This window comes from Pseudochaenichthys georgianus, unplaced genomic scaffold (genome assembly GCF_902827115.2).
Source record: "Pseudochaenichthys georgianus unplaced genomic scaffold, fPseGeo1.2 scaffold_423_arrow_ctg1, whole genome shotgun sequence".
In the NCBI taxonomy this organism is placed as follows: Eukaryota; Metazoa; Chordata; class Actinopteri; order Perciformes; family Channichthyidae; genus Pseudochaenichthys; species Pseudochaenichthys georgianus.
In genome coordinates this window covers 250,555-256,554 of record NW_027262988.1, presented here as the reverse complement: position 1 = coordinate 256,554, position 6,000 = coordinate 250,555, and positions in this window count along the sequence as shown.

Here is a 6,000-nt window from a genome sequence, read left to right as displayed (position 1 = left end):
ACCTTCTGCCCGCTGTCCTCCGGTGCGTTATACTGCCCGGTTGGTATTCCTCCGATCCAGTGGAATCTCCAATAAAGGATATTACCAATTCTCCTTGGTTTCTCGAGTGCTGCATTTGGGTTCTCCTTAAGACTGTGACAATATTGGACGTTGGATATTCGACACATTCGAAAAATCTATTTAACACTGGCTTCGATGGACGATTTTTTGTCAAACCAACTTCATGCAGGCAAAAAAACACAGACTACTTTAGTCTGTCAGAAATATGAAAAACAACATATATGTCCAAGAAATATGTTGAAAATATGTAAAAACAAAAACGACAAAAAAACACATTTGGTTCTTTGATCAAATATTTAAGTAAATAAGTTCTAAACTACGTTTCTCTATAACATGTGATGACTATGATCTGAAAATATCTAAAAGGGAAATGTGTCTCGTAAGCAAAGCAGTCAGTGTTGGGTCCCTTTAACCAATAGTATAGTACCAACAGTGAATCACATTGTGTATTCATACAAGTAAGTAATGACGTAGTGTGGGTCCAAAAATAATCACTTGCACTTTCATTATGTTGCTACATTCCCACAGGTATGTTGATGTGTTTGTGGAGCTTAAACAGCTTTTCATTGGTTAATAAAGGTCTCGTAGAGCTGTAGTTGGAAGAGCAGATCTCCTGACAGCTGACAGATGAATACAGATGAAGAAGCCAGGATATTACTGCAGGCAGGAACTTGTTTCATATGAGAGGGAAATAAAAGGAAATGCATTCTGCACTTCCTCTGTCAGCCACCAGAGGGTAGCGGGACTCCATGCTACAGAGACCACAGAGGACACTTCAGTGATTGCAGATCTAAATCTGATTTGTTGTACAGAAACAAGTTCCTGCCTGCAGTAATATCCTGGCTTCTTCATTTGGCAGGTTGTACCTGCCAAATCCAGAGCTGGAAACACATTAAACATCATAATGTCGGTATTCAGCGTGAGAAAAACATAGTGTACAACATTTTATTCAACACAACCTTTTATCTTATTCCTGTAGGAATATTTGTTGTTGATCAACTTTTCATTATCAACTATTTTCTACCAGCAGAAATGCCTGACAGAGGGTTTGCTGTCTTCCCTTGGTTGGTTTTGAACTAGGGTATTTGGACTGTTGGTAAAACAAGCTGTACAGTATTTCACATTTGAAGCTCAGGGAAATTGCAAAATCAATCAATCAATCAATGTTTATTTATATAGCCCAATATCACAAATGTTACATTTGTCTCAGTGGTCTTCACAGTGTGTACAGAATATCAGTATGACAATACGACACCCTCTGTCCTTAGACCCTCACATCGTACAAGGAAAAACTTCAGAAGAAAACCCAGTTTAAAGGGAAAAATGGGAGAAACCTCAGGGAGAGCAACAGAGGAGGGATCCCTCTCCCAGGACGGACAGACGTGCAATAGATGCCGTGTGTAAATTGAAAAGATAATACATTTGCAACATAGGTAGTCCAAATGTTTGGAAATGCATCTGTGTATAATAGGAAGATGAATCCACGAGGATATCCATCCAGGGCTCGCGATCCAGGACACAGGACCGCAGGATCATCCATGACTCCGGATCCCGGCGTATATAGACACCAAAAAGAAGTCCCTCGTTCTTATTGAACATCCATGTTGTAGTCCGCTGTATAGAAAACTGTAGTTTCCATAGTTCCCCCACAGCAGCAGATGCATATTCAGGACGTCCGCTGGCGCATCATAAACACGTCAGATAGTGAAAGTGCAGTCGATTCTCTAAAGTACCGCAGTCTCTTCTCCTAAGTCCTTTTGAATTCTCCTATCCACTATCCCTTAACCCCGTGACGTTTCACTCAGAGGTCAAGGAATAGACGATAGGGTTAGAATTTAGGAGCTGATTTTAGGATTATCCGACTGCAACCCTGGACTTTGTTTGTTTGGCTTCTCTACGTACTAAACAGTATGTACAATATATGAACACGTCAAACATCCTATTCCCTTTTACTTCGGGAGATAAGAACCAATCTTGTTTTTAAGGCAGTGCTGACAGCTCAGAGAATTAAACATAGAAAGTATTCTGTCTTCGCCTAAAGGACTTTTCCTTTCTTCCCTGGAGGCACAGAGGCATGAGTTTGCATGAATATTAACTGACTAATATATGTATTATGCTTTTAATCTAAACATCGTTTAGATATTTTTCTTCCATACTCTTACTTTGGCAGATCTCCTAACTTTTTTAAACCTGTTTTTCCTATTATAGAATCTACTCAGAACTGCTCTTAAGAAGATTGAACCATCTCGCACAGCTAGAGCGTTAAGATTGTGGAATGTTTTAGTGTGCGGGTGTAACCGAGTTATAAGGGGTGGTGTAACATCCTGGTTAAATTGGAGAATTATGCCATCTGGTGTTACAAACGCGTGCCTGCATTACTGTATCTTTGCAATGGATTGTGGGAGATTCTCATAGCGCGTGAGGATCTTTTGAGAGCAAGGTGCTATTGTATTATGTCGGTGGAGAAAATGTATGTTATTATTTTATTAGGACAATAACGTTCTGTTGTGTTTGTTTAGTTTAATGTTAGTCGTTTAATGCTCCCAGCAACATGTTTTTTGTGTGATTGGCTATTTGTGTTATATGATTTATTAATGTGATCATCAATAGCTAATTTGAGCTAATAGGCTAACGTGAGCGTGGTGCTATCTCTCCAACAGAACGCAGCTCACGTGTCCATTTTATGTTGTCCATTGAAATGCAGGTATGTGAGTTTTGTACACCATTTTGTTTATGTTTAATGTTTCACATTGTTTATACTACCACTATACGATCATTGTTGTGTTGTTGATTATTGGACACTTCTTTTGAGATTTTGACACCGCGTGTGTTATGGAAACTTCTGTGTAGCAATGCAGTGGGAGTCACCGACTCAGGAAGGAGACAGGGTAGAGCAGGAGCTTCGATGTCAAACACTGGAGGTTTATTTGGAGTTACGGCCAGAGGATTCACATCACAAGTCACACAGTCACGGTCTGACTGCACGGGTGGTTGCCACGTCAATTCTGGAGAACCTCTCTCTCGTTAGCCCATTTAACTGGTTTCAAAGAGAGTAATCAACATATCTTGATAAGATAGTTTAACCAGTTGAGCACACTGAGTTACCTGCGTCCGTCACTTATGGCCTCGAAGATGTCATACCTTGGAGTCCACAAACAACAAAGAAGGAAGCGTCCCAGTGCACCCACAACAACAGACCATCTGTGACCTAGTGTTGACCGGTCACAGAATGGGGACAATAACATTATGGCTGAAGCAGCCTATGTCCTTAAAGGAGATAAACAGACGTCAGGGTTGGTCCTGTACGTCATATCTAGGAGTCTAGGTCAATAATTTCCCCAACAGTCCTCTCTATTTATCATTTATGATAACCTAAAAACATTAGTCTAATAATAATTTGGTCAATACTTAAATCAACAGGTGTCTCCGGATTTGAGTGTGGTCTCACCTTACATTAATTACATCACAAAGTAGAATAAGATTGAAACATTCAATCACAATGATTGAGACAGCCAATCATAATAGGAAAAATCATCTCTCATCAGTGTTTGATCATCTTTTGTCAAAAGCATAATAATGAACACACATAATAACACATATGCATAAATAGCAAAAATACTTGTTTTAAACTAATATATTTGATCATTTATCATTAGTTAATTTCATTCATCAAACTATAAAATCAAAACCAGCTTGCCGCTTTAAAGATGAACTAAAGGCAATAACTAGTCAAAAGCATTAAAAAACTTAGGATCGTAAGAGATCCAGCTAAAAATTCACAGTTAGGGTATAACATTCACAATGGTGATTTGATCAATCTGTAATCTGCAAAATTGCAGTGTCCTCAATTTCAGGATTACTTTAACGTCTACTTAAATACGCTTTAGTCAAGAGTAAGGCACTTAGTCAAATCAATACATTCATTTCAGTCAAGTACATTGTTCAAAATCTGAAAAGGAAAAGTTAGGCAAATATTCAAAGACTTTTGTAAAAACCTGGAAAGGAAGGTTTAAACATTCTTAAAACTTGAATTATTACATTTGTGAATTCTACCACTGATCTGTACCAAATTAAGTCTATCAATTATTTATATTAGCCATACTTACCCGAGCATCTACTTATGGTACTTGGAAAGGATTCTTCTGTGTTTATCTAATGTTGAATGTATAATATCAATTTCTTTAAATTATACTTCTCTAATTTGAGGATCAAATATGCTACATAATTGTTATATGAAATATTATAAATATTTGTTTTGGGCCAAAACTGAAAGTAATCCAGTACTTGAAACATCATTGTAGGTCTTTCTGTGCATGGATAATACATTAAAGAGTAGTGTTGTTAAGCCTGATTGCTGGACAATTAAGGATATTAACATTATCTGTGATAATAGTAGAAATATCTTATTATTCAATACTTTATAATCTGAACATATTAATTCATTACTTTTGTTTAGTGCGAAAGTGTAATCTGATCCGGCAAAAATATATTAATCACCACTATTCAACACATGTCTGGTCATTGGAAATATAAATACAGTCATTAATTGTACATCTGTAAACATCTAAGATATAAAATCAATTCAAAGTTCATCTTTGTACGGGAGCTGGAAGAACATGTCCTTCAGTCTTTCTGACTCGTTCTCCTCCTTTCTTTATGACAACGAGTGTCTAATGTGTAAAGGCATCCTGATACTGTAGATTAACACTGAGGTGCTGATTGGCTCAAACTCTTCTTCATCAGAGTGCCATATTTAAACCCCCCCCAATTGCTCTGCTTTTGTGTGGCTCATCAGCAGTGTTGGGCAAGTTACTTCCAAAATGTAATATATTACATATTACTTATTACTCTCTTTTGAAAGTAATAAGTTACATTACAAAATTACTCTCTCTGAAATGTAATGAGTTACACTACTTTAGTTACTTTTCTAGTTACTTTCACCAAAATAACCGCAAAAGAATGGCTAGGTATTTTAAATGCTAAAATGTAGTTTAGTGCAGCTCATTATACATCCAATGAAGGGCAATGTGGTATAGCATAACAACTGTGTAGGCCCTTAAGGCTACTAACAACTTGTATTACACGGCTTAGTTGAATACTCCATTCTGATTGTAACTTCTTAACATGTGACACGTTGTTAATAGAGTAGTACAGACCACTCTTAAGGACTATAACGAAGGTTGCTAAGGAGGATCAAGAAAGAGAAAGGAAAAGAGGTTAAAAGACGGAGCGCTGGACGTCAGATAAATCACCAGAAGAAGGCAGACAGGAAGTAAACACTAACAGGGCACGGAATGGTCTCTGTATTTTGTTTAGTATATGGCCGTGTGCAGGCCCGGCTCCAGAACAACATGACTCCGGGTGCATCTGAGGTTACAGGGGGCGCAGCAGTAGCAGGTTTACATGAGCAATAGTGGCCGGCAACAGCAATGAAAAATAGCATTGATGGTCCCCAATGAACAGATTATAGTATTTGTTATGTTTTGAAACCAAGCAAGTGAGAACATTTCAAGTGAGTTAAAAGTGCAATCCTGAAATATCTCATACAGTCCAAAGTGGACTGTGGCAAAGAAAAGCACAAAAGCTTCAAAGCTGTACTGATAAAACAAATGAGAACATTTTGTAAATCAAGGCAAATATTATTTGAACCAGCTCATGGTTTGAAATGGCAAACATTGAAAAGCAAAAGTATTATTAAAACCATGTAGCCTACTAAACATCACCTTGGTCCCATCATATACTCTGGGAAGAGAATATTTACTGTGCTTGAAAACTGGTATCACATCATCATGTGAGGTTGAATTTGTGACCTGGAGATCATTTCAGCTGCAACATTAGCTCGTTGATAAGCTTGGGATATGAGATCTTTGTGTAGCCATTCGTGGTGAAGGCATCTGTGCTATTGTATGCATTATTTTTGACCCAACATTTCTACAGGCA